Here is a 26,490-nt window from a genome sequence, read left to right on the forward strand (position 1 = left end):
TGTCTCCGGATCTGATAACGGCACAGCACACAGACGGGTCCATAAGGACTTAATGAGTTTAATCGACTGCACTTGATGATTTTATTTGAAACCTTGTGCCACAAATTAAACTATTAAAAATGCACTTGAACTTGATTGGCAGCTGTAATCCCAGCAAAGCCTACTTAATCCATAGGGGTGGAGAGCTGGGATGGATGCAAAGGGCTGGAGAGGAGTCTCTGGTCGGTGTTTTGGGGTGAGTTGAAGGGAAAGCGGGATAGAAAGGCAGAGCCTCAGTGGAGCTGGGGGTGAGCAGGGATGGTGGAGGGTGTAAGGGGTTTATCTGTGCTGGCCCAGCTATGGGTTGTGCTGTGGGATAAGAGAGGGGTCTGTGTCTGTTCTCGCCTTGTGCTGTGTGTTTGGCTGTTAGCTGGATGGACCCAAATAGCTGCTGGCTCTGGTGTGAGGTGTGTCACCAAGGGCTTGCATGGCAAGGTGGCAAGGGCCGGAATTTCGGCTCCAACTCATGCAAAGCAGCTTGGTGAAAGGCCACGGAAATGCACTAGGGGATGTAGACTGAAGGGTGTGAAGGGGCAGTGGTGTCACCAGCAGGCAGGTTGCATGCTAATACGTGGTTTCCCTTCATCTTTAAAAGCTGTCCGGGTTAAAAGCACCCTGCAAAAAGGCACCTTTGTCCACATGGAGTGTCCTGTGTGCCTGCCTATATCCCACTATATCCCAAAAGATGTCTGTGATCCTATGGAGACATCATAGAATGGTTTGTGTTAGAAGGGACCTTAAAGCTCATCCAGTTCCAACCCCCTGCCAAAGGCAGGGCCACCTTCCACTAGAGCAGGTTGCTCAGATGCACCTTCCTATGTGCTCTCTGCTACCTGCTGTCACTCATATGTCTCTGGTCATGCTCATGCAGTTTATTCCCACACATAAATACCCATATACACATGCAGACATGCACAAGCAGTGATTTGGCTCAAAATGGAGCATTAGACAAGGAAGAAACAGCATGGAAGCTGCTTGGAATGTCCCTTGCCCCCCACCCTCTTCTATTTAAAGTAATTTGTGAAACATTCTCAAAATTATAACCCAATTTGCAAATAAACGATCATGATTAATGGCATATTCTTTAAAAGGTGACAGATCTCTAACAGGTCTGTAATCCCCCTTATTATGCAGGAACCATTAACAGCAGTAGGCGTTAAGAGACTACATTAAAGCTAGAAACAGGCTTCAATCTCTGGAGTGGAGCAGGTCAAGTTTTCGTTGCTATGGCTTCTTTGCCTATTGTTGTTGTGGTGATTGGTGGAAAGCAACACATCTCACTGTCGGTTGGGTTGCATGGCTCACCTCACCCTGTGCTGAAGTACATGCTCTGGTTTGATCATGACCTTCATCATGATGAAGGCTTTGCTTTGTCAGGCGGTCAGCAAAGGCAGGAGGGATGAATGGCTTGTCTCTTTGGGCATCTCCTTTCCAGCTTCCCTGGTGCTGTCTCCTGGAGGGGATCTGCACAGCTCCCACTGCACCCTGTGCCGGATGCTAATCCCCACCTGTAAAGTACTCCTTGGAGACACCGAGGGATGAGAGCAGTGCTTTTGATCTCTGCAATAGCAGGGATCTGCTCTGCAGAAATAAGCAGATGATCCAGCAGCCCATAGCACACACCTTAGTGTGAAGCAGTGTCAAAGCCCACTCCAGTGCTCCCTTTCACTCGGCGAAAACCCCTTCCCAACCTTACACCTTGCGAGGGGTTTAATGCGTTGTACATGGATGGCACAGGCCATGGAGCTATTCTGAGTATCCCACTGAGCACTGACCTGAGGCAGAGGCCACCCTGGCCTTGCTGTCTCCTGCACACGCTTCCACTATGATGCTGTGGATTTGCTGTACTGACAAAGAGCTGAAATGTTTTAACGTGGGAGGTCACAGCTTTAATTTGCCCTATTTTTTAGCGTTTAACACCAAACCTCCCTCAGCTCCTGGGCAGTGCCATAGCACACTGTGATCTTGTGAGGGCCGCTGCTCTGGTTTGCATCCCTATCACGATGGGATGGGGATGTGAGTGAGGAAATGGGCTCCTCAGGAAGAGTTATTGATTTGTGAGCTGGTGATGCTCTTTCTAGGGAAAAAGTGTGTTAGGGGAGGTTGTTTCAGGTGAGTTAACACCGGGATCCTGCCTGCTTCTCTTTCTGAAGCCTAGCACTGGTGCAAAGTAGAGAGATGGTGATTTAAAGTGTTGTACATCCTGACTGATTACGTCGGTCCTGGCCATAGCTCCCTTTTGCATTTCTCACCTTAAAATACACTGTAAACTTGCTATTCACTGCTAAGCAGATGCTGTACGCTTTCCCAGCCATGGCTACACTTTAACTTCTTTTGACTGAAAGGAAAATAATTGGCATATCTTTGCCAGAGGAACGCTTGAGGATCTTAACTGGGGAGATCAGCTTGGGAACGGCAAAATATTCTTGTCTATAGTGTTTTGATTAAACAGACTCCTATTTCTAAGCCTGTCACTTAGCATGAACAGCAGGCTCCTGTGTTATCAGGTAATTCCCTGCCTACAGTGGCTGCAGAACAGGTTGTATGTACATCACGCAGTACAGAAGGCAGATGTAACTGCTAATTGTGGAGCGAGGGATGCTCGGTGAAATCACAGCAACTTATCAGCCCCCATCAGGTCACTGGGGCTCTCCCCTAACCTCCCACCTTCTGCTGGGCAGGATGCCATGGGTGATGGTGTGAGGGTTGTCCTCATCCCCTCGTGGCCGCATCCCATGGAGCAGCCACAGAGCTGTCCCCACAGCGGAGCAGCACAGGCAGCACCGGCACAGTCAGCAAACAGCCGTGCAGCTCCTCAAATATTTACCCTTTGTTTCAATGCTGACCTCTTTGCCTCTCAAGATAAATAATTTAGTGCGGGAGCCTTGAAGGTTAATCTCGCATTTATTTAATGTTACAGGACACTTGGCTCGCTCACAGCTCAGAGCCCCGCGTGATGCTGCTGAGTTTATTTAATGCAAGCGCCGTTTTCCTCGCCCTCTCCTCGATGCATCCCTGAAAGGAAGGAAGGAGGAAGAGTTGTCTGTATGCGGCTTTCAGCTCCTGCTGCAAACTCCATCAGGAGCAGCACCGTGGGGAAGCGAGCGCCTCAGCCCAGCCAGGCATGTCCATCCGAGAGGCTGGCTCCAAGCGCCGGTGAAAGGAGAGGGGGGAAAAGCAGGGATCTGACATCCATGGCTGGGAAGAGCTGCCTGCGTCTGCCTACATCTGACTGAAATCATTGGTGCCAAAGGGAAATGGGACAGAACGAGGGGGCAAAGAGGGGGAGAGGTGAGGAACAGGAAGAGCAGCTTTGCCCTCATGGCTGGGATGTGTTTTCTTTCCTTTGTCCCAAAGCATCAGGTGGTTCTTTCCTCTATGAAAGCTAACACAGAGGAGGGTGGCTGTGGCAGGATCGGCTTTACCTTGCTTTAATGATGCTCTGAGTTATTAATTTCAGGAAGACCAGGCAAAGTCATTTGGGAGATCTGGAGGTGGTTCAGCCCCCGGGGGCTCAGCACCAGAGGCAGAAGCCAGCTTGTTGCCCAAGAATTCACACTGATGGATGCGAAGGGAGATGTAAACTCACTTGACAGTGACTTGCAGAGGCTGGAGGAGACATTTCAGCATCCTCCTCCTCTTCACTTTGCATTTCTGGAGATGCACAGAAACAAATGCATGGTCCTTCCTTGAGGATGTCAGTACATCTATGATCTTCAGACATATTGGGCAAAGCAGCTGGAAATGAAGCCAAGCATGTGGAGCAGATTGCCTGCTGGAGCTGGTTTGGCTTTTACAGCCCAGCCCACCATTTCAGATCAGAAACTTGGCACTAGCTGCTCCTTCCCAACCAGGGTTTATAGCCAGTAACTCGGGATGGGGGCAAATTCCAAGGTTTCAGAACAGCGTCTCTTTACGCATTCAAGAGCAGAGCTGCTTGGACAGCAGGCAGTGAGGATCCTCATGGCAAACCCTGATGGCAATGACACCACCAGATCGTGGCCCTGGGCTGTGTCCTCCCAAACTCTGGTTGGAGCAGCATTCCTCCCAGGCTCAGCCTGCTCCTTGCTAGCTCTCAACAGCCCCTTTGGCAAGATCTGCATCTATCTGGATGCACTCCTCACCTCTTGCACGGATAGCTACACTCAACCACCACTTCAGAGCATCTTGTTAACTTCCTTCCCAGCCCTGTTTTTAAAGGCCTCCTAAGGCGAAATGGCTCCGATGTCTCTGAAGCAAATAACCCCTACATTTGGTGGCATTAGGGCCAGCCAGGGAGAAGGAGAAGTGTCAGAGGATGCTGGCAGTGCGATCACACCTTGGCACAGTCACATTTTCACCTGCTCATGTGGTCCAGCACAGCTGTGACTTGCTGGTAATTACTTGCTCGTAGCTGGTGCGAGACTCCCCATTCTAACAGCCATCTGCTCATCTCCAGGTCCCTGTTGTGTGTTCCTTCATTTGGAGTTCACCTCCACACTTTGTGGCACTTTCCAAGGTAACGGTCCAGCTGGAGATGCTCTCGGCTCCATCCTTTTCCTCCTTTTAAAGGACATTTTGCATCTTTCAACAAGCACCAAGAGGATGCTCAAGGTAACCTGGCAGGATGTGACCCAGAAGGAATAGCTGTGTGTGGCAGGTGGGAGACTTGAGCATCTGAGTGTTCATTTGTGCACTCCAAATCTCCTCAGGTAGAGATGTGATCAGAGTGACCTTTCCCATGAGCTTCCAGCGCTTCAATATGAAATGGGAAATAGCACAAGATCAATGTGCCTCGTGGCTTTTCAAAGCCTCAGCCTGAACGAGGAGAGACAGTAATAAGAAAAAGTCAGAATAATTTAATAAATGGTTGTGTGTGGGGTTTTTTTCCTGCCAAAGAGGATGCTTGGATGTGTTTGCATTGATGAATAGGTGCAGTTTTTTTCAAGGCAGTAATACAGCTTAATTCTGATTTCATTTTGCTTCCTGTTGGGAGGTACAGGTTAGGATATGAGCATAGGGAACATCTTTGGGAAGGGGTTTAGTGCACCTAAATCTGACCCCTGCCTGAAGTGACTTCTGCGGGAATGGCTTTCCCTGTGTTGTGGAGGAAAATCAGTCTCGCTGATGTCAAATGCTGGGGCAGGAGAATAATGCTCCCTCTCAGGTTCCCCTTCTACTGCTTGGACATGGGAGATGCCCCACATGTGCAAGCCTATGGAGGTACAACCTCCTGGGGAAATGGCACATTGCAGTCAGTGGCTGCTTAATAAATCCCCTCACTTTGGAGATGAAGGTTTCCTAAGGGCAGCTGCGAATTCACATCCATGAGCCACATTTGGCTCCCCGAATCTTTGAACGCACGCACGTGGATGTGTTCTTCAGACTCTTTCGTGTCAACCTTTATACACCGCTGCCAAGGTTTAATGTTCTAAATCATGACAAACAGACTCTAACACCCTCCCAATCTAAACAGCTCCCATCAAGCTGGCACTCGCTCTCGTAACACCCTGCCACCTCCATCGGTGTGCATTCTGCTGCCAACCTTTTGGCAAGCCCCTACCTTTTGTACTAGGACGAAGTGATTGACATTGCTTTGTGCGCCTTGATAATGAAGAAATGCACCATTTAGAGAGAGGGGAATTCACATCAGTGTCTCCCCAGGAAACAGGATTTGCCAAATGCCTTTCACCTTTCCTTTTTTCCCCATATTTAAATAGCATACGTCAAGGCAGACAGCTGCAGTGGCTGAAGGAAGGAGCTCATTCCCCCAGCAAGCTTCTTGTGGAGAGAAGGGCTGGGCAGCTCTGAACATGGGACTGGAAGTGTGTATAGGATTAGGGGCATATCTGGAAACCCGGATTGCCCAAAGCCAATTAATGAGTGTTACCAAAGGAGGATTTTCTTTCTGAGGTTAGAAATGCCTCCTTGAGCCTGGAAGGGGAAAAGAAAAAGAAAAACCCTGGATGAGCTCAGGACTCCAAGGGAAGGTTCAAAGGGTTGGGGCTTCTGCAGCTGGAGTTCAGAAGAGAGGGGTTTCTGCACACGTTTGTGTTTCTGTGCAACTCTCTTCCCTCTTCCAGCTCTGTTTTTCCTTATTGATCCTTCTCATAATAGGATTTCCCTCTTGTATAACTGAGGGGAAAATAACTGAGAGTCCAGCCTTGTAGCTTCACTCCTGAGAAAGTGTTCGCTTTGTCCTAGAGAGCCCCAAATCAGCGCAGATGCCAAGTGCTTCTCAGTGCTGTCCCATGGAGCCCCACAGAGGCTTTACAGCATCATATGAACACGGGTGTTGCGGTTAGGGCTGCTCAGCAGAGCTGTGAAACATGCCCAGTTTTCCTCAATCCCTTTTTCCTTTTCCCTAAGTAAATGTTCCTGGAAAGCAATAGGATCTGCTGGGGATGCTCTGTGTGACCGTGCACGCACACTGTGACACCGGTGGGCTTTCATTGTGCTGGACCCGAGCGTGACTCGGGAGTGTCCACGCAGGAGACCTGCACTGCTCCAGATCCTCTTCTATGCAGCATCCCTGTCCCCATTTACTGAGAGCTTTGGGATTGTCTGTGATAGAGGCACGCAAGCAGTTACCACTGGAGCTGGGACAGGAAGGGGAGGGCTTGTTTGGTGTTTTGGATGCAGGGCTGTTTGCTCAGCTGCATCTGTATCACAGCTAATTATTAAGACATTTATTACTATGGGTTATTTGGGGGGGTGTGTGTGTGTGTGCTTGTTTACCTTTCCCTGCAGCTTCCAGCTTTAGTTGCTCTTGGAGGAATGTTTCTGCATCCTCAGCAGGACGATTGGCGAGTCCCGATGCTCCCATCGAGGGGCAGGGGAGCGGGATGTCTTTGGCAGTTCAGGACTTACCCAGTTCATTTCTACTCCTTTCTTCCCAAAAGCTGGGATTTTTCGGCTCCCTGGAAGAGCACGTGTCTCTCAAACGAGACCTGCTGAGCCTACGGGACGTCTGCTCTGCTCTTCATCTTTGATGTGTCCCTCACCCTGTCTATTTTAATCAGGAAGTCCTGTGTTCAAGGGGTTTCTCTCATCTCTAAATCCAGCTTGAAGTGCTGGAGCAGGGCGGGGGGAAGGCTGGTGCCGAGAGACCTCCGAGGGCAGGGGAAGGAGGGGATTAATGAAAGAGATTTGTTCATACAGACCATTATGAATAGTGGAGTTCAGGCTTCGCAGGTGCTGTGTGAGGATGGGGAGATTAGACCCTGCTGAGGCTTATGGCTTGGATCAGGACAGGTGCTGCTGGAAGTGGGTAAATATGTGAGCTTGGTATCACCTCTGCCCCAGCCCTGCGGCAGCCCATTGGGAAGCAGGAGCAAGGAAGGGTGATTTGTCTTGGTGTCTTATGTACTGCTTTTGCTGCACCATCTCAGTGATGTCCTGGTGAGGAATGGGTGGCATTAAAATAACCTGCATGGCAACAACCCTGGATGGGTTAGGACAAGGGTGCTGGAGTCAGGACTCCTGGTTTCTATTTCCAGGACTCATGGTGTGATCTTGGGCTCAATGTCTGTAACCTGGCATTTACCATCCAGTCTCTCCATGAAGAGGTTAGAGATTGAGGGTTAAAGGCAGGGCATGGGTGCAGCTCTTGAAACTCCCATCGATGTCGGTGGGTTTGGGATCCAAAGATGTGCAAGACAAGCTCTGGGGGCGCTGGTGAAGCTGGAGGTCTCCAGCATATGAAGGTCAGAGGTATTTCGTGTTCTTCTTCCACCATTCCCTCTTTTTTCCCTTATCTATTAGTATCTATCCAAAGAAACCCATTAGTATCTCCTGCCTCTATCTGATACTTGTCCCTTACAGGAGGCAGCAGGATGCTCAGCTCATCCTGTGGTCTCCTAGGAACCAGCAGATCCAATTCCAAACCCAGAATGTCCTGCTGCCAGGCAGGTCCATGCTTAACATAACAACGAGGTGTCTTTTCCCCTCATTCTTCTCACGCTCTTTGCCTGGTGCTTTTCTAGTGCCTTTTCCCTGATTTGAGTGGATCTAACTGGCTTGGCCTCACCAGAGCACTCTGAGCCTTTGGGGCTGCGGGGTGGCATTATGCAGGAGGGATGGGATAATTTCGTGCGTGTTTACATACATCTGCATCCCATATCAGCTCCAATTTGTGCAATTGTCTAAAGCAGCACTCTGGTATCTCTCAGAGATTGTGCTAGCTCTTGCTTTGCCTTAACCTTTGCTGTGCAGAGCAGAGCAGAGCCGTGGTCCCCCAGGCAGAAGCAGAGCTCACGTGCTGAAGCGCCTGCCTGTCCCAGCAGCTGGAGGGATGCCCTTTGCTAAACTCACAGCTGGATGCAGAAAGATGGTCTCTGGGCTCCCCCACTGGGGTTTCTCAGCTCCTGAAGCAAGGAAAGGGCTGTGGCCATCCCTGCTTCATTGCTTACATGAACACACAGTGCACACTGCGCTGCAGCAGAGCCCAAGTGCCCCATGCAGTCAGGAAGGTGATGCTGGCTGGTCCCTCTGTTTCTGCATCCTGCTCCAACTAAAAGCAAGCAACCAGGGATGAAGCAGGCAGGAATTTGTTATGTAGCAGTTGATTTTAGCTGAATTAGCTAAAGTTGATGTTTAGTGGCAGCTTGCCTTGCTTTGCTTTATGGACTTCAAGGTGCTGCAGATTAGTTGAGATGAAAATAAAAGGTAAAAATCAGGTAACATGGATGGACCTGGAGGATCGTGGAACTGGTGCAAACCCCTTGTCTGGGTTCTCTACCTAAAGGCTTTGTGGGTCATGAAAGGAAACTTGCCATAGTGTTGTAGTTGTGTCTGTGCTGTGGCATGATGCTGCAGCTAGGGAAGCTGCATGGGGAAGGTGTGATGCAAAGAGAGACGATGCTCAGCCGCATCCTGGAGCATCTTCAAGGTAAAATCCTGCTGTGAGCACACACCATCCCTGAGCTCAAAGGCAGAGCAGGGGCCAGCCCAGGGCTGCTGAGCCTTTTGTAGAGAGAGAACCTCTCCTTCCCAAGCAAGAAATGGGTTGGCAATGCTTGGCAGGGTGAGGATCAAGACCGGGGTCCTTGCAGAGACAGAGGCTGATGGTGTCTAATGATGCCAAGGTCTGATGGCTGATGGGGCCAAGGGCTGGAAACAGCCACTTCACTTACAGGTAACCTGGAAACATCTGGCTTGGGCAGGGACTCCTGGTGCTCCAGCAAAGAACTTCACTGAGATTTAAGGTGTCCTTATGGGATCCCAGGGTTATGGAGGCTGTCTTAGGAAGGCTGGGCGCCCCATTGATATCCTTACGTGAGATGTGGAGTTCAGTATGGAAGGATGTGAGCTCAGTCAGGCATCACAAACCCTTTGCTGTTAACTCCACAGTGGCACCATGCTGAAGAGCTGGTCTGTCGGGGGGCCCAGCAATGGGGCTATTTGGAGCTCTGCTCTTAGGAAAATGGCTTTGACTGTTAAAACCAGCCTACCATTATAGGATGGCTCTTTCTCACTGCAAGGCTGGGCACTGGAGAAGGTGCAAAGCTCTATATGCAGAGAACAGCCACTGGTTCTTGTTTAAAGGGGTATAACTTTGAAAATTACAGAACTAAATAGAAGTTGTCCAGTTCCCAGTAAGCAGTGAAACCACTGGGAGGGATGAGAACAGCCTCTCCTTTCAGGCCAGGAGACACAGAGAAATAGATCTTCTGTTATCTCTTCCTCTAGAGAGCAGAGCTGGAACGACAGCCGCCTCCTTCCCCTCATTGTAGCATTGCTCTGATTGTTGTGATGATTGCCACAATCCATAAGGATTTTAAGAAAAATACCTTTTGATTGGTTTCCCCAGCCTAGCACAAGAGGATAGAGCCAGCCAGGTAAGCAGCAGCACTCCCAGCAAGCCAAGAGAGGACGGTAATCCATGGAGCAGCCCCAGGGGCAGGAGGAGAGCTGGGTTTGCTGCACATCACCCAAGAAGGTGATGAGGAAGAGAGAAAAGGCACCTGTGAAGAGACCATACAGACAATAGCAGCAGCGAAGCTCAGGTACCGCTTTCTAAAGGAGCCCTTTCTGGGAGGAAAGTTGCATCAGCAAATAAGTGTTGGCATTTACCAAAGCCTTTCATAGCTGCCCTCCAGTTGCATGTGTCATTTCTCCTTCATTGCTGGGGTGTGTGCTGGAGCCATCCTTTCATATGCCTGACCAGTAATTCATTAGGAGGGGATCAAGGCTGATAATTCCCTGTAATCCCTTCCCTCTCATCGTTTTGCTCAGTAATCCTTTTAATGTTAGCAACCTGGGGGTGTGGAGTGGCCGGGGCAGCAGAGGAAGCCTGAGCTGTGGTGTGGTGCTGGCTGAGCTTGGCTGCATGGTGCCAGAGCATCCCTCTGCTTCCTTCCAATGGCATCCCCCAAAGGAAGCATCCTAAAGTAGGGGGAGAGAGAATTTACTTGTGGGGAGGATGAGGTTTGGGGGCAATGAAGCAGGGATGGGGCAGGCAGCAGAATCCATCATTCTGTAGTTGTGGCTGCCCCATTCCTGGCAGTGTTCAAGGCCAGGTTGGACACAGGGGCTTGGAGCAAGCTGCTCCAGTGGAAGGTGTCCCTGCCCATGGCAGGGGTTGGAGCTGGAGGAGCTTTAACCTCCCTTCCAACACAAACCAGGCTGTGGTTCTCCACATGCTGACAGATTTAATTTAACCTCAAGGCCTGCAATGAGCACAATGGCATTCCTGGTACCACAAAACGATTTCAATAGCCAGTTCTCTGCAATGACCATGGTTAAGAGATCCCTGATTTTCCTCCAGTTCCTATGGCGCCATTGAGTATACCTGACCAGTGCTCCCCATCTGTGTGACCTGGAGAGGGGTACCACCATCTGATGTCTGCAGTGGTCCTGGTGTCAGCAGCACACAGGAGGTTTGGAGGCAGGTCTTGTCGATGAGTGCTGAGCTGCTGATGGGTTTGGATGCCTAGAAGAAGGATGGTCAGAAATGACTGGGTTCAGGCAGAAGCGTTAATAAACAAGGCAGTGTTCGATGTTCCATTGGGCGCTGTAACAGCCCTGTATTTCCATATGAATTAGCTGTAACAGATAACACTGACCCTCCTCTCCTGCCAGGCCAGGGGGAAAAGGGAGGGTGTTGTCAGCCTGCATGGCAAAGTGTTTGGGCACTGGGGAAGCTCCGGGGTGCCAGTCTCACATCCCAGCATCTTCCTCTCCCTCTGACTCTACCTCTTGAGCACTCTCTTCCCGACAGTTGGAAGAGGAGATGTGAACCTGCCGATTACAGGGACTAAGTGGGTCTGAAGGGCCTTTTGTTTGATCAGAGCCATGGTTATTACTCCTGACAGTCACAGGCAAGGAAGTCTCCAATGTGTGTTTGACTGAGTTAAGGTGCCTTTGATGCAAACTTCTCTTCATCCCATTTAAACTGCAGATCATTTCTATTCACAGTGAGGGGAAGCTAAATAATTCAGTGCCAGACAGCAGCATCGATGCAGCTGGAGATATGGGATGCCTTTACCAAGCAGGCATGGCCTTGGCTGCTGGAGGGAGGGAGAATGGGGACATGCAGCATCTCTCTGGGCTGAGTGGAGGTTTGGCTCATGGTAACACGTAGAGCTCATAGGAAAATGCATGTGTCTGTATAGACTGAAGGAGGACCATTTGCTGTCACAATCCCTAAATCCCTTCTCTCCGTGTGTTTAATAACACAGATGTCTATAAAGTAAATGCCAGCTGATTATCAGAAAACATATTTGCCGAGCATGAACAACTTTGTAATAATCAAACACCACAGATAAACAGTGACTATATGGGTTTGCAACTTCAGAGATTGAGTTTATAATCTGCTGTGTACCCAAATTAAAAGTACACATAGAGTAAACCCTCCTACATCCAGATCACAGCGCAAATCCAAGCTGAGTCCCTGGAGTTATTGGTCTGTAGTGGCTCCTACTTCGCTTCTGTTGGGGATAGGGGTGGAAATCTGATTCTAGGTGTTGTGTGTTTCTAATCCCTCCCTCCTGTGTCTGTGCAGTGTCTTTCACCTGTTTTACAGCCAGAAACACGCAGTGCCCACAGCCAGGAGCCTTCCTCCATCGTGCCCCTCACTCACAGCGATGTAGTTCTTAGTGTTGAGAGATGAGCATTGCTATGTACTGACTTGTAAGAGCAAGCCAAGGCAGCCTCTTGCAGGTTTGCAGTTGTTCTCAGCTGAATGGTCATCTCATGGCCCAAACAGTGTCATTTCCTTCAAAAGAGTCACCTGTGGCTCCCTTTCACCAGGATCCCTCTGCACACAGGTAGGAGCAAACAGGCTTCAGCTCGCCCAGTCTTTGTGTTAAACTGCAGCTCCGCTGTAGGCTTTTTCTGTCTACGCATCATTTAAAATAGCACAGAAAGTTGAGGATCTGCTCTAAAATAGCTTTGTTAGGGGAAAAAGAAAGAGAGAGAAAAGCTTACTCCCTGTGACAATCAAAGGCAGGGAGAAACAATCTCCCTGCAGCACCTGCTAAGTTACAGGTGAAGGGGACTGCGTGAGGAATAAATGCGGTGCCTCGGCTTGACACTGCCGACAGGGTCAAGTTTTCCCTGCACCATAATGAGCTCTTGTTAAGAAAGTGGGAGCAGGGAGTGATGTGCTGTTTCTCCTTGGATCTCTGCATTTCAAGCAGAAGGAGGGTGGTTGGGGATGGGAAGGGGAAAAGGGAAAATGGAACTTGTTAGGTATTCCTGCTTTGGGCTTGGATGCTCTGAAGGATACAGCAGAGGAGGAGGAGGAAAAGACGGGGGCAGGGGTAGCAGGAGGCCAGGCAAGCTCTGCAAACAACCCTCATCTTCCCCCCCTTTCTATTATGTACCAATCTAGGTTGGTGCCTCTGTTAGATGTTTTAGCTTTGTTTCTGTGATGAGGAACCTGGGAGATGCATTGGCAAAAGCTTTGCTTTCCTGGCAGTAAGGCGGTTGTACAGATTTGGGGGCTCTTGTGGCATCTAAGTGGATGGGGAGGGGGGGAAGGACTCCAAACTTCCAATCAAGCCCTGCCAGCTCTTCTCCATTTGAGAGCAGAGAAGCTTGCCTTGTTAAAGGCAGAGCGCGAGTGAGAATGGGCGGCATGCCAGGAGCCATTGGAGAGGCAGGTGAGACGTTCTGAAGTAAGAAATACCCATTCCACTCTAAACTCAAGTGTGTTAAATAAGGATGCTGCACAGTGCTAATAAGGCAGGCAGCGAGCTGGAGAGCACAGCTGGGGTTACAGCTACCACAGGGGCCCTGCACTTGGGTTCGGACGCGGCTCTTGCTGTGTGCAGGGAAATGAGCTCCAGGCAGGTGCTGCCCTACTTCCCGAGGATGCTCATCGGTCAGCAATGGATCTGCTTGACGTGGCTATTTCTTCTTGCGGTGTTTGAGCCCTAGGGTGAGAGCAATGGGGGTTATGGAGGTCAGGAAGCACACAGAGGGATGGTGCTGCATTCAGGGTTGGCATGGTGTGAAAGCTGCAGTAATGGACTGCAGCATCTGGGCTTTCCACCTAGGGATGGGAAAAGCTGGCATAGCACCTGCTTTTAGTATGAATTTCTCTACCCACAGGCCTTAATCAGGAGAACTGCTCTCCTGTTTTCCTTTCCCTTTGCTTTAATTCCCCTGCTTCTCTAAAATGCTGGCACATAGAAGAATAGACGCAAATTAACCCATAAATCCAGGTTGGAGGGTGTCACCGAAGGGACAGGTATTGCATGGTAATTAAAGAGCATGAAATTGTCCATGAGATGTTTGTTAGTGTGCTCTAAATAACCAAATGCTGTTTCTTAAATATTCAGTAATTACTGTAACAGGGCTCAGTTTGGCTTGGAATTTAATAAGACCTTATTGGAGAGTCCATTATATCGCCAGGAGATCGGTGGGGTAATTTAACAGTATTGCCTGTCTCTCTGCTTACTGATTGCACTCAAGAAGCCAGCACAGTGGTTTCCAGTCAGTAGGGCATGAGAAGAAGGTGTGAGGCACGACCTGGCTTCCCTGTTCTGCTGCCCATGGGGCCAGCAGCTCTGAGGATGCTCATCCCTGTGGTGCCAGGGGCTTTGCCCAGCACAGAGCCCACCTCCCCAGAGCCCTCCTTGGTTTTAGAGGCAGAGGTCCTGCCCTCGCAGCATCTCCGTGGCCTCTTCTGGACTCCAACAGCTCCACATCCTAATACACGGATTCCTTGAGGTCTCTTGCCAAACTCTCCTATGGTCTTTGTGTGCAGCAGCCTTTCAGATGCAGGGTGAGGAAACACGCCCTGGATATTTATCTCATGACATAGTGGAGAAATACTCTGGAAAAAACCTGCTATTTCCATCCTTGCTGGTGTGCTGGAAAGCACGGGCTGCCAGAATCCGTGTTTCCCTGGAACAATACAGGGCCCAGGGATTTACCCAGGAGCAGGGAATGCTGCCCGGGCATTGCCATGCTGTGAGTCAGGCTCCGGGGCGAGGGATGCTGGAGCAGAGCGGGGCGGCTCTGCTGGGCTGCTGCAGGAAGGGAACAGGGAGGGCCCCGGAGAAGGGGCCCCATTGTCCGCTCTGCTCCTTTGTTAAGCTGCTTCCGGGCTTTGTCCTGGACTGTCTCCAGGATGTCCCTGGACACCTTCTGGAGGCTCGCTCAGCCCAGGAGCCCAAAAGGCAGCAGGGATCAGCTCGCATGGTGCTATGAGCACCATTCGGTTGGCTCTGCATTGTCAAGCATCTCCACGTGTTTTCTTGCTGTACCTCAGGGCACACAACTCACACCCATGTTGCATGCAGCAGAAGACATTCTTCTGTCAGGTTGCTCTGCTGCCCTCGTGTTATCTCAGGTATTTTGGATTGAAAAGCTTGTATTTTATACATATATATTTGTATACATTGGTATATTTGGCTGCTGTGTCTTGTGCAGTGATTTGAGGTCATGGGATAAACAGCTCTACAGAAGGTCTGGCAGGTCTTCTTCTGCCAAAGGCTGAGCTTGTGCAGTCATGATTGACCTTAAAATCTATGCTAGGGAGAGTCCCAATGTGGTTTGGGTTGGAAGGGACCTTAAAGCCTATCCGGTTCCAACCCTGTCCCATTGGCAGGGACACCTTCCACTAGAGCACGTTGCTTCAAGCCCCAGAGGAATGCCCTTATCATAGCTCAGACCCGTCCAACCAGCTCATAGCACCAGCCAGGATCAGACTATTGTGTCTATGTGATGGTTGCAGCATCTCTTTATGCCTGGCAGTGATAAACCCTGGTTTCAGACCATGCTGCTAGATTCAGATTTGAATTTCCAAGCGCTGCTTCTACAATGAGGTGCTTTGTATTGTCTGCCTCTCCTGCAGGGATGGAAAGAGAAACCCCAACCTGTAGGATATTTCTGCCTAAGTTCCTGCCCTCCAGAATGGAAAACCAGACCTTTGGACTGAGACAACTTCAGCTCCCAGTTAATTCCCTTATGTGCGAGTGAGGAGCAGGCGCTTTGGAAGAAATGCTCCTTTTAATTGCAAAGCAGCTTTCCAGGAGAATTTATTTCTTATTCCTCCAGAGCAGGATTTCCTCCTGCCCTCGCACCCGCAGCCTTTGGATCATGGAAGCAGGATGTCACAGGATTATTTTTGCTCGAACTACACTTGCCTGATCTTTCAGACACATAATCCAAGCATCCCTGCATCACTGGAGCCCAATTTAATGCCAAGCCATAAATTGAAGGATCAGAAATGCCTAGCCACAATGAAATCCTGTGCACAGATTAGGGAGTCCTGGCTGAGCAGCCCTAGAAATTGAACTAGGGGACTGGACTGAATCAATTTGATTCACCCAAAGGGCAGAACCACTACTGAAATACATAAAGCAGAGAAGGACAGGATCTCCCCATACCATGTGCCTAAAGAGGAGGATGAGCCATTTGAAAGTGCAACCTGACCTTTTCTAGCTGAAATGTCCCAAATGCCGACTTAACTCCCTGTCTGCTTCCTTTATTACCTTTTCCTTTCCTCCCCCTCCCTTCCCTCAGCTTGGGTGGTAATTTTAGGCTCTAGGCTAAAAAGATGTAATGATGGTCCTGAAAAGGGAATTGGCTCTTATACAAACCCTAGAGTGGAGCCGGACCAGCTGCACATCCATCCTTGGCATGGATGTTATATCCATGGATACGTTAATGCATCATAGGTACTCTTGGGAAAGAGAGGGAGTTGTCTAGACCGGTGCTCTCCTGCAGGAGTATGGCATGTCTGGGACCTCATGGTGGAGAAAGAGCAACATTGGGATGAGCATCTATTGAAAGAGAATGTATTGTGCCACCCGTCTGCCTGGAGCTTTGTGGATTATCTCCCTCTCACAGGAGAAATCAGCGATGTGGAGCTCGAGCATGTGCTCATTTCATGCTCTGTGTAGCAGCTCCAGAGCAGAGGGGGACAGGGAGGAAGGGAGATGATGCTGCAAGCCATGAGCCTTGCGCTCCTAACTCCAGAGTTTGCTCCTGGGGCAAGATTCTACTTAGTGCAAGGGGAAAACGAAGCTCCCACACAGCTTGCAGTGTCTCCATAGGAACAAAAGCACTGTGGAAACATGGGCAATGCAACTCTTCTCCAAGCACACAAAAAGCAAACGAATGCAGCTGTGAGGAGATGCCTCCTACCCCAGCATGGGATGCTCTTCTACTGCTCTCTGTGCCATTGCCTACACTTCTTCTCAGCTGTATGGTCCATGGTTGGACCCCTAGGTATGTACTGGCTGGTTTAGAGATGCCCAACACAGACAGAAAGCTGATGGATACTGCAGATGGGTGCGATGGGACTTAGAAATCCCATTGGAAGACCGTGGCACAATCACTGATCCCTGGGAAAGCAGTGCTATTCCTTCTCCTAACCACGACCCTATAGCTGAATTTTTGATGGAGGAAGCGCAGGGAGTTTACCAAACAAACTGGGTGTACATACACAGTCATACCCCACACTATGGAAAATGCTCTTCAAAGGCATCCTCTGTGGAATATCTCCTACCCACAATATCCTTGGAAATTGCCCCTCTGCCTGAAGAGTTTGCGAGCAATAATGACTGGCCCTTGTTCAAAACAAGGCAGTCAGCAAAGCAGGCTATCACAATTCAGATGTGGCTTGAACAACTCAAGGCAACACAAGATGTGGGACAGATTAGGGGCTGAATCACATAAGCCACAAACCACATTAAAAGTATAGGGACTACAATAGATATTCAGCTCTCACACTTAAGCACGATCCTGAATGAAAGGATTTCCCCTGCCTCCAGCCCTTCTTCCCCTAAGAAAGAAAGGATTTCTGTCTCCAGAAAATGCAATCCAGTTGCATGAAGCACCTCAGGTACCGCAAGCATCTTTGCATAACAATGTCATGTCAAACAAATGCCTGCCTGCTCCTTGTCTCCTGCCTGATGGATTGTGCCCCAAAATGGTTTTGACTACCTGCTACCTCAGCAACACCTGGTGGCTATGAAATTAGCAATTGCAGAGGCAGCTGTGAAAATGAAAAGTAAAACAGGGTGAGAGAAGGAGGGGAAAAGCCAACGGATCGAGTGCTGATGTGGTGGGAGGATGCAGAGAAGAGGAAGGCCAGCTGGGGACAGGTTTTGTACTCCACTTCCCAAATGAGGGATGATGCCTCTCAAGTGCCATACAAATGAGCAATGGTGTGGAAAGGCTTTTCTAGCTATTAATGATTGTTAATCAGCTCATTAACAGTGATGGTCAGCACTTTGTAAGAGGGACAATTTGCTTTCCTCTCGAGAGTAGAGAATAGAGCCCTCCTTTGTCTGCAGCCCTGCTGTTAACTGTGGCTGTGCATGCAGAGGGGCAGAACGAGGAAAAAGAGGATATTCTGGTACTCAACGCCTGATGCTGAGGCACCATTATGGTTCTGGCATCACCCGCATCCCTACGGGGTGCTTTGTTGGGTCCCTGGGAGATGGGGAATCAGTGCTCCCCAGCATGTCTGGAGCTGATGTAATTAAAGCCTTCCCTGCCTGCCACAGAGCATATGGGACATGTTAGCACAGTAATTACATTTAGTGAAGTGAGCCTTTGCTGGGAGGCTGGAGGGAGGGTCGGCGGGAGGCTGGGGAGCAGCAGCACTGCCATGCCCTGCCTGCGGGAGGGAGCGCGCTGCCCCTCGCCACTGCGGGTCCTGGCTCCGAACTGCTCCTTGTGCAACAAGCTGGGAAAATAATTAAGTGGAGGCTCATTTGCATTATTTATTGAGTTTGTAGAGATGAAAAATTGCTGAGGGAGCTGGTCAGGCCGTGCAGATGTTGCAGATGGGGAAAGAAGCGTGTTTGTATGCAGGAGGGGAGATGGGGAGGAGGACTTGGAGCAGCAAAGCAGATGTGGGGGACTGGGGAGCAGAAGGGGCAGAGAAAGAGGGAGTGGGGAGAGCACAAAGCTCTGGTTCATGCAGATGAAGGTAAAATGCATGTAGTATGCAGTAAATTTGCCAGGTAGAGGAGTTGCAGGAGGCTGGAAGCTGCTTATGATTTGGACTCAATGCATGCTGCTGGTGAGAGATGGAGGAAGGGGGGTCAGGGAGGGTGGAAAGGTTTGTTTGCAGGCTTCAGCATGGGACTTGCCTTTTCTTTACCAGGTAAAGCTTTCACAGACAAAACCTTTAGATGTTAAACTTCATTTCTGGCGTAGTTGTTTTTACTTAGAATGAGAGAGAGGACCTCACTTTTTGAAAGAATATAGAGGTCAAATGATTACTTAGTTTAAATGAAGTTCCTTTTGGGTTTGAATGAGTTATTTGTAGTTGTCCCACACTGAATGTTGTTGTATTTTATGAATGTTGGTTTATTTGTCTCAAATCTCAGCTTATGAATCACACTGTTTTCCTTCTCCTAATCTTTTGGATCATCTGTTGAATCTGGAATTCACCCTGTACTGTGTTTATGCAACTCTTAGAAGGGAACCAGCTCTCCTAGACACCCAGTTTCACACAGTGATGGCTGTAGAGGTTATTAACTCATGTAATGGATTTATCTCTTCCTGAGGACACATCTATAATGAGGAACCCTTTTCCCCTCTATCCAAGATGTTCATAGAGTGAACTGTGGGTTAGAAAGGCTGGAAAGCCTCATCCCTGGCAGTGTTCAAGGCCAGGTTGGACACAGGGGCTTGGAGCAAGCTGCTCCAGTGGAAGGTGTCCCTGCCCGTGGCAGGGGTTGGAGCTGGAGGAGCTTTAAGGTCCCTTCCAACACAAACCAGTCTGGGATTGTATGGAAGTGGTGACCAGCCACTGACCTCTCTGAAATGAGTGCTGGCTCCAAAGCTTTCATTTGGGCAGTGATGAGGGAAGGGGTGGTTTTGCTTCTGCATTGGTGGGCCACAGTGTTCCCTGTTCAGAGGAAGCGTGTGGCAGCTTTTGAATGCAGCAGGCAGCTGTGTTTGATGAACTGCTCCATAATTATCCTCCTGCTTGATGACAGTGACAGCCCATTGAGTTAGCCCCAGCTGTACGGCTGCCCCTGTCCCTTGCAAGCTGAACTGGGCACTTCAGCTCCTCTGGCAGCCCCTTCTCCCTCCTTCTGAGCACTTCTCCCCTTGCCAAGCCTGAATACTGTCAAGGGTATGAGCAACACTTTGTCTGTGGCATGTCCATACTTGATGGCACCATGTCACCCCAATAGGGGTAGTAGGTTTTCAACAGCTTTGTGCAGCACCTCTCCAGCAGCAGAGGCTGCAGGACTGTCCCAACCCAAGGAAAGACTCCATCGCTTGGACTGCAGACCAGAAAGATGGACAGAATCTGCTGAATTAGCATGTTCCATGGTTGTGTGCTTGGGAGGATGGAGCTGCTGATGTACCAGGTTTGGGGCCATTTCCTTTCTGCGCTAAAAATGCCAAGGAGCTGCTGACACATGAGAGAAACATGGATGGGAAGGATGTGATGGGGTGATGATGTGGCACAGGCACTTGCCTTTCCTCCAAGGAGGCCTGAGGCGGTGGTGCTCGAGATGCCCACATCTACAGAGCTCCTGGTTTCTCCTTTGCTTGGCTTGGATGGCAGAAACTTCACTTACAATTTGCTTTGCAGCATCCCATCTTGGCAGCTGCAGCACTGAGAGGGAGGGAGGGGGAAGAAGAAATATGTAACTAGGTCAGCCCGCTCCACATTGCAGCTTCATCCTTTACCCAGGGAGGAGTTGTGGTCTTTGCCCGCCTCTCGCTGTTCCCATTCAGTCACTTGATGGGGTTTCTGGTTACTTTGAGCCTGCAACCTTCAGATCAAGACTTTTTCCTTTCCTTTTTCTTCCTTTCCTTAACTTGGCTTCCACGTTCGACTCTGCTCCTTTCAACCTGTGTTCAGAGGCTCACAGTGGAAGAAACCTTTTGCTGCATTTAATTGTAAAAGTTCCTTCCCTATAAAAGTCTTGGCAAACGGGGCTGGCTCAGTGGTTAGTGCTTTGCTCTGCTCCTTGCAGGGGCAAAGTTCAGTTACTCAGCATCTGGCTGCTCATTCCCTTGTCCAAGAAGGAGTTTTTAATCACAGTAGGACTGAACGGCTTGGCTTATTCGCAGCAGGGCTGCAATGCCAATTGCCATTAGGTCTGTCTTTCAAATACGGCCTGGATCCTTAGTGAAGTTTTAACTGTTTTGTGGCTGGTGAATGAGGAGTTGCTGGGCTCAGCCTGTTTGCTGGAAGGGACCTTGAAGCTCATCCACTTCCATGGACAGGGACACCTTCCACTAGAGCAGGTTGTTCCAAACCCTGTCCAAACTGGCCTTGAACACTGCCAGGGATGGGTTGTCCTTATCCCTCAGCACATTTCCCTATGGACAGATGAGCTGAGCTGTCCTACTGCAAACCCTCTCACCTCCCCTGTGACAAGCCCTTCCCTGTCCCAGCATTTTGGCTACCCCCATCCATGCACCTCCCCTTCCTCATAGTGATCCTCACTGATGCCTTCCCACATTGTCCCCCTCTTCCTCTGCCTGCTTGGACCAAAGCTGGAGAGCAAAAGTCACCCAGTGAGGCTGCATTAATTGGCTGGTTTGGTATCATTAATACTATCAGTATGAAAGTAAGCAGAGATGGCACGTACGGCCCATTAGTAAGCAGCATGTTAATTATGGTGAGGTGCAGCATTACTCAGTCTGGGTTAGATCCTGCCCTCCGGCAAGTAGCAGTGTCATTGCAGCACACAGGAGGGCTGAGATGGGTGCTGTGGGCAGAGTCCCTCATTAAGACAGGTTGTTTGTGTACCTGCCCTTCCACTGGGACCAGATCTGGGGGCAAAAGGCACTGATGGCTCAGGTAAGGCACCAGGGATCATGTGGAAGAGGGGCTCTGCTTGTCAAATACTGATGAGTATTTTAGAAACAAACCTGATTTCTTGTGTTGTTCCTAATGAATCTTGTACAACTCCAGCTCAGGCACTATTTGCAAACCGTGGGGAGAAGAAGATTTAAAAACAACAACAGAAGAGCATTAGCAGGAAATAATCTCATCAGCCCCAACTCTCCAGCAGCGCTGGAGACAGGAAAATGATGCCTTTTTATTAGCCTTATTGTCTTTAATTAAAGCATTCAGCAGAACCCTCTGATAATGGACTGCGAGTGAGGTCGGCAGCATTTGTAATAACACAATACAGGGTTCAATTAAGTTGTGCTTTTGTAGCTTTTCATCTCCAGTTTAAACAAGCTGGTGATATATCCAGAATGATTACCTTCCCGAGCTGGGGGGAAAGAGGGAGGGCGCAGGGGCTCAGGAAGGCAAATCACTTGTTGCTGTACGAGTGATGATGTAGAAACACTCCATTTCCCCACTGCATTTTCATGTGTTCAGCCAGCTTGTAGGGTCCCCCATCATCGCTGCTGCTGGAATTGGGCTGTTCTATTACAGCCATTAGGGATGGCTTTCCACACCTTGACATTTTCCCATCGTGGTGGGTAACTACTGCAGGTTTCCTAAACCCCAACCTTTGAAAAGTGTATTTTTGATGGTTGCAATACCCAAAGAAGTCCAAGCAAACAGGGGGATCAGAGACAGCAGAAGAAAAGATCAGAGGTCCGGGTATAACCATTTGAGCTGAAAGCCTGCGGGTGATTGACAAGCAGTTGATATTTGCTGCTCCTTCTTTTCCCTGCTCTTTTGAATTATTGGCCATAAACCACCCTGCAGTCACACTCTTGCTGTGTCAGAGAGAGAGCGAAGCCAAGAAAGGACCCACATGGCTAACACTTAACTTTATCTTCACCATTAAGTAATGCTAAATTAGAATGAAATCGCTCTGGTAATACAGGTGACAGCTATATGGAGACCAAATGAATTCCCTATGATCAGCGCCGTTAAAAAGAGCACACTGGCAGAATTCATGATGATGGGACACTTACCGTGCGTATAACTCATGTGCGCACACAGGAAGCTCATGGTAAATCTGGCTGGGGCTTTATGTCAGGCTTTAAAAGAAAGGGAAAAAGAGTGGCTTTTAAAGCTTCTGTTCAGATTCTCAGCCCTCCAGCCCTGATGTAAATTTGCAATAACTTCACTGCTAACCTGCGGGGGAGAGGAAGAGACGTGAATGGAAAGCAGGGCTTATGGACAGAGGTACTGGGTGCTTCCATCTTCATATGGATGCTGTCTGGGCTGTGCAGCCTTGTGCTGCCACCCAGAGATGCTCCTTCACGGCCTGCGACAGGAGCCATCACCAGTGGGACTGTGCTGCAGGGTTGACAGGACAATTGCTCCCTATGTGCCCTCACAGAGCTATGGCCTGGCCTGAGATACCAACAGACATTGCTCACCATGATGTTAATGGGAGGCTGTTTCTGTGATGCTTATGGCTCCTATTGATTGCTGAAGCCTTATATAAAAGACAGGTTTGAATTAAGCTTAATCTCTAGCGCAGCTGTCCCTACAGTGAAACCAGGGCTGCATCACTTGCTGCTTCCGTCATGTCAAAGAAAGCAGTTTTGGGGTAGGACTTTATGCCTACATAGCTTTAGCACATGGGTTTTCCTTGCCAGGATGCTGAGGCCTGGGAGGATGATGTTAATCTCTGTTTTTATGGCACAAGAAGGGGTGATGAGGAAGGTAAAACCGAGGTCCCCTTCCTCTGTGCCAACTGTCATGCTGTGGTACCCCTTGCTGACACACTCTGTAGCATAAGGACTCTACCCTCTGCATACAGGCAACAATTAGAATGTGAGATAATTACCTTCTGCCTCCTTACAGCCCTGTTGTACCTGAATACAGTTAATTCTGCAGGGTTTTAGTGTCTCTCATGTAGCGCAGCTATGTGCTGTTAAACAGCTGCTCAGCTCCACCCTCAAAAAACAGCTTCAGCAAAGTGCATTTCCCATACAGGTCATATATTGGTTAATTCCTGCTTTTGGGAGAACTTCCAGGCAGGAAATGTGGAGGCAGAGGAAGCTGTCCCTGCAGAGCACAACAACTGTGAAATTACATCCAACCCTGGCTCCCAGTACCTGCCATTGTTACTGAAGTCGGAAGGGAAAGCAGAGGACGGTGCTGCTGCCGAGTGCTCCATCTCGTGGGGCAGCTGTTGATGTTCTTCTGCTGGAGCAGGTGAGTCAGGTTTTATGTGGTCACTTCTTAACCTTTGTGATTCAACAGCTGGTCTTTTTTTGCCTGTTCTGGGGCTAAAATAGTAGGGTAGAGCCATACCTACATTATATTCTGGCTGAGGTGTGGAAGGCAGGTATAGGAGTACCCTGATGTGCCCAGTCCCATTCACTCATGATGTTCAAGTGTGTTGAAAAGAGAAAGCACACTGGGGCTATCTCTAAGCTGAATTGACCTCTGGTAGATTTTACAGTTCGAGTCAGTACAAAAGAGGCTGCCTCTGACTGTTCCCCTTGGACCATGTGCTCCATCAAACCCGTTTGGCCTTGTGGGTATGATTTGTATGGACATGGCAGGAGTCAATTCTTTGCAGAGCCAGTCTGCCATGTGCTCCACATGGCTTTGCTATTATTGCACCCTGACTGCTGCTGAGACAATTTCTTGCCTATTAAAATGCAGTTACGGCCTGGAAAGCGATAGTGTAAGAATGGCTTATCAGTGCTCCATAGCTATTTGCTTTAATCACCCGTACCAAAGGCCTGAGAATGCTCCCACAGAAGCCAATAAGACTTTTACCATTGACTTCAAAGGCAGCAGAGAGCAATTTAGCTGCTGCCACCAGACAAAGCAGGTTAGGCTACAGCTGGTACTTCCACTGCTAACTTGGCTCTGAAATCCTGACAATCTAAATGTATTTTTGCTGTATGGGATGTTTAAAAATAGACAAGACAAAGTAGCAGGGAAAACAGATTGCTGGGAATGTTCCTTCCCTAGTAGGAGAAATGGACTAGCTGAACCTAGCAGGGCTTTTCCATCTCCAATGTGTATGAGTCTATGATTTTTGTCAGCAAACTAAGCGCTTCTGAGCCAGAGGCAGCACTGAAAGCCGCTAAAAGCAATTTCGAGGTGCTGGTATCATAATTTCTCAATCCAAGAGGAACTTCTGGTTTTGCATATATTGTAGGGCTCTGGATGATTCCCCTGAATCTAGTGAGATGTAAGTGGGGATGATTCCATGGACATGAATCATAAGTCACAATAATGCGAATGTCTTGATAGGGCTGTCCCCATGGGAGGAGGATATTGAGTGCACAACACTGGAGAGGACCAAAGAGGCACCTACAGCAAATAAATCACCAATAATGGTGACTTTGCCTGCCCATGTATAAGCAGGCCAATGATGTTTAGTGAATCAATGTCTCAATACTTGAAATTATCCTCGGAACAGCTACCTGGAAGGCATGCAAGACAAGGTTTTGTTCTTTCTATTTCACCTGGAGTAACATGGAGGATGTGGTTCAGGACAAATAGCTTCCAATGCACAGAAGCTATCATGGTCTGGCTGTGTTCGTCACCCTCATGGCCTGCATCAGAACTTGGTCAGGAGCCGTGATCTGAAAAAGGAGAAGGTAAAAGAAATTAGAGAATAATAAATGAGACTCAAAGTCAAACCACTGAGACTATATATAAATACAGTTTACGAATACAGTTTACTCATCCATCTATAGAGGAAAGCAAGGGGGCTGTGTAGATGGTAGAAGGCAGGGATGCATGAGCTGAATAAATACCCTTCATTTCATGGGGTGGTTGTGGAGGATCCTCTACTCACTAATGCTGCTGTTGTGTCTGCTGAGCCCTGCTCCTGCATCCCAGGCTGGGAAGAAAGGACCTGAGCACCAACCTCAGCTCCTCAAAGCACTCATTGAATGGACTCAATACAAACCCTAGTGTTTCATTAGCCAACTTTTCCATCTGGGAAGAGAAGCTATGACAGCATTGACCTTAATGTGGAATTAAAGCTGTTTAAGCAGGTAAGAGCCAGGCAGCTGGGTGCAGCCATGCGATGGAGGCGTTTGTCTCTATTTGCAGACAAGCTGTGTGTTTCCATTCGGCTCAACTTTTGCTGCTTGTTTATTTAGTTAATAAGAGGCAGCAATCTGCCTCACACACCAGTCTGCCTCATGCACCAATCTGCCTCGTACAGCAGAGCGAACAGCAGAGCAGAGAGCACCCGGAGAAGGGCTTTTGTTAAGCACTTGCTGGCCTTATGGCACTACTTGTGTTTCAGCTGCTCTAGGGGAGAGCTGGAGGGAAGACACTTGCCTCTAACAAAGCTTTTCCCTCTATGGGACATGTCCTGTCTCTCCCCATCAGGCTGGGTACAGGACCAATGTGTTCTCATCCCTGGGTTGGGGTTATGTCACTACCTGGAGCTTGGGTAATGCTTTGTCATCCCTTGCATCTCCCACCTGACTTATGGCAGCTGTATTGGGGTTGTCAAAAGGAGACAGACAGAAGGAGGTGACCAGACCTTCTGTCCATGTTAGTGCTTCAGAGAAAGGAAGGAGAAAGAAGGCAGCATGGACGGCTGCTGCAAAACTTCTCCCTCATCCATCTCTACAGGAGGACTAATGTTGCGTTTCAGCCACTGTCTCGTCTTCTCCTTCTGAACGCAGCAGTCCTTTCTAATGTATAAGTGTTAGTCTTACTGCCTCCTGCTTTTATCAGCCAGCCTTAGATGTCCCAGATGCTATTCGGTAGTGGAGCAAGCTGCTGCCTTCACGAGTGGCCAATCTTCCCCTTTTGTGGCAGAGATGTTGATCGCTATTAGCACCAGCCCTGCCATGTCCTTGTGTTGAAGGCATTTACTAAACGGAAGACGGACTGACATGCATGACCTCATTTTAAGAGGCTATCAGGCAGGCAGGAGATGCTGACCCCTCATTCTGGACCTGTACTGCAGACGAGTGCTAAAGGACTCTGGCTGTGCTTCCCTGTTATGGTGTAAACTGTTATCACACCTCCGGTGCCCACGGTTTACAGCATGTGCTTTGGATGTCTGAATTGCTGCTATGGGTGGATGATTTCTCTCACTCTCCCCAAAAATCTCCTTTGTACAGAGCAGGTCTTTGCATCAGGTTCTTCAACACATTTGTGTTTTCTTTCCCAGCCCCTTC

Source organism: Psittacula echo, assembly GCF_963264785.1.
Source record: "Psittacula echo genome assembly, chromosome: 9".
NCBI classification, from domain to species: Eukaryota; Metazoa; Chordata; class Aves; order Psittaciformes; family Psittacidae; genus Psittacula; species Psittacula echo.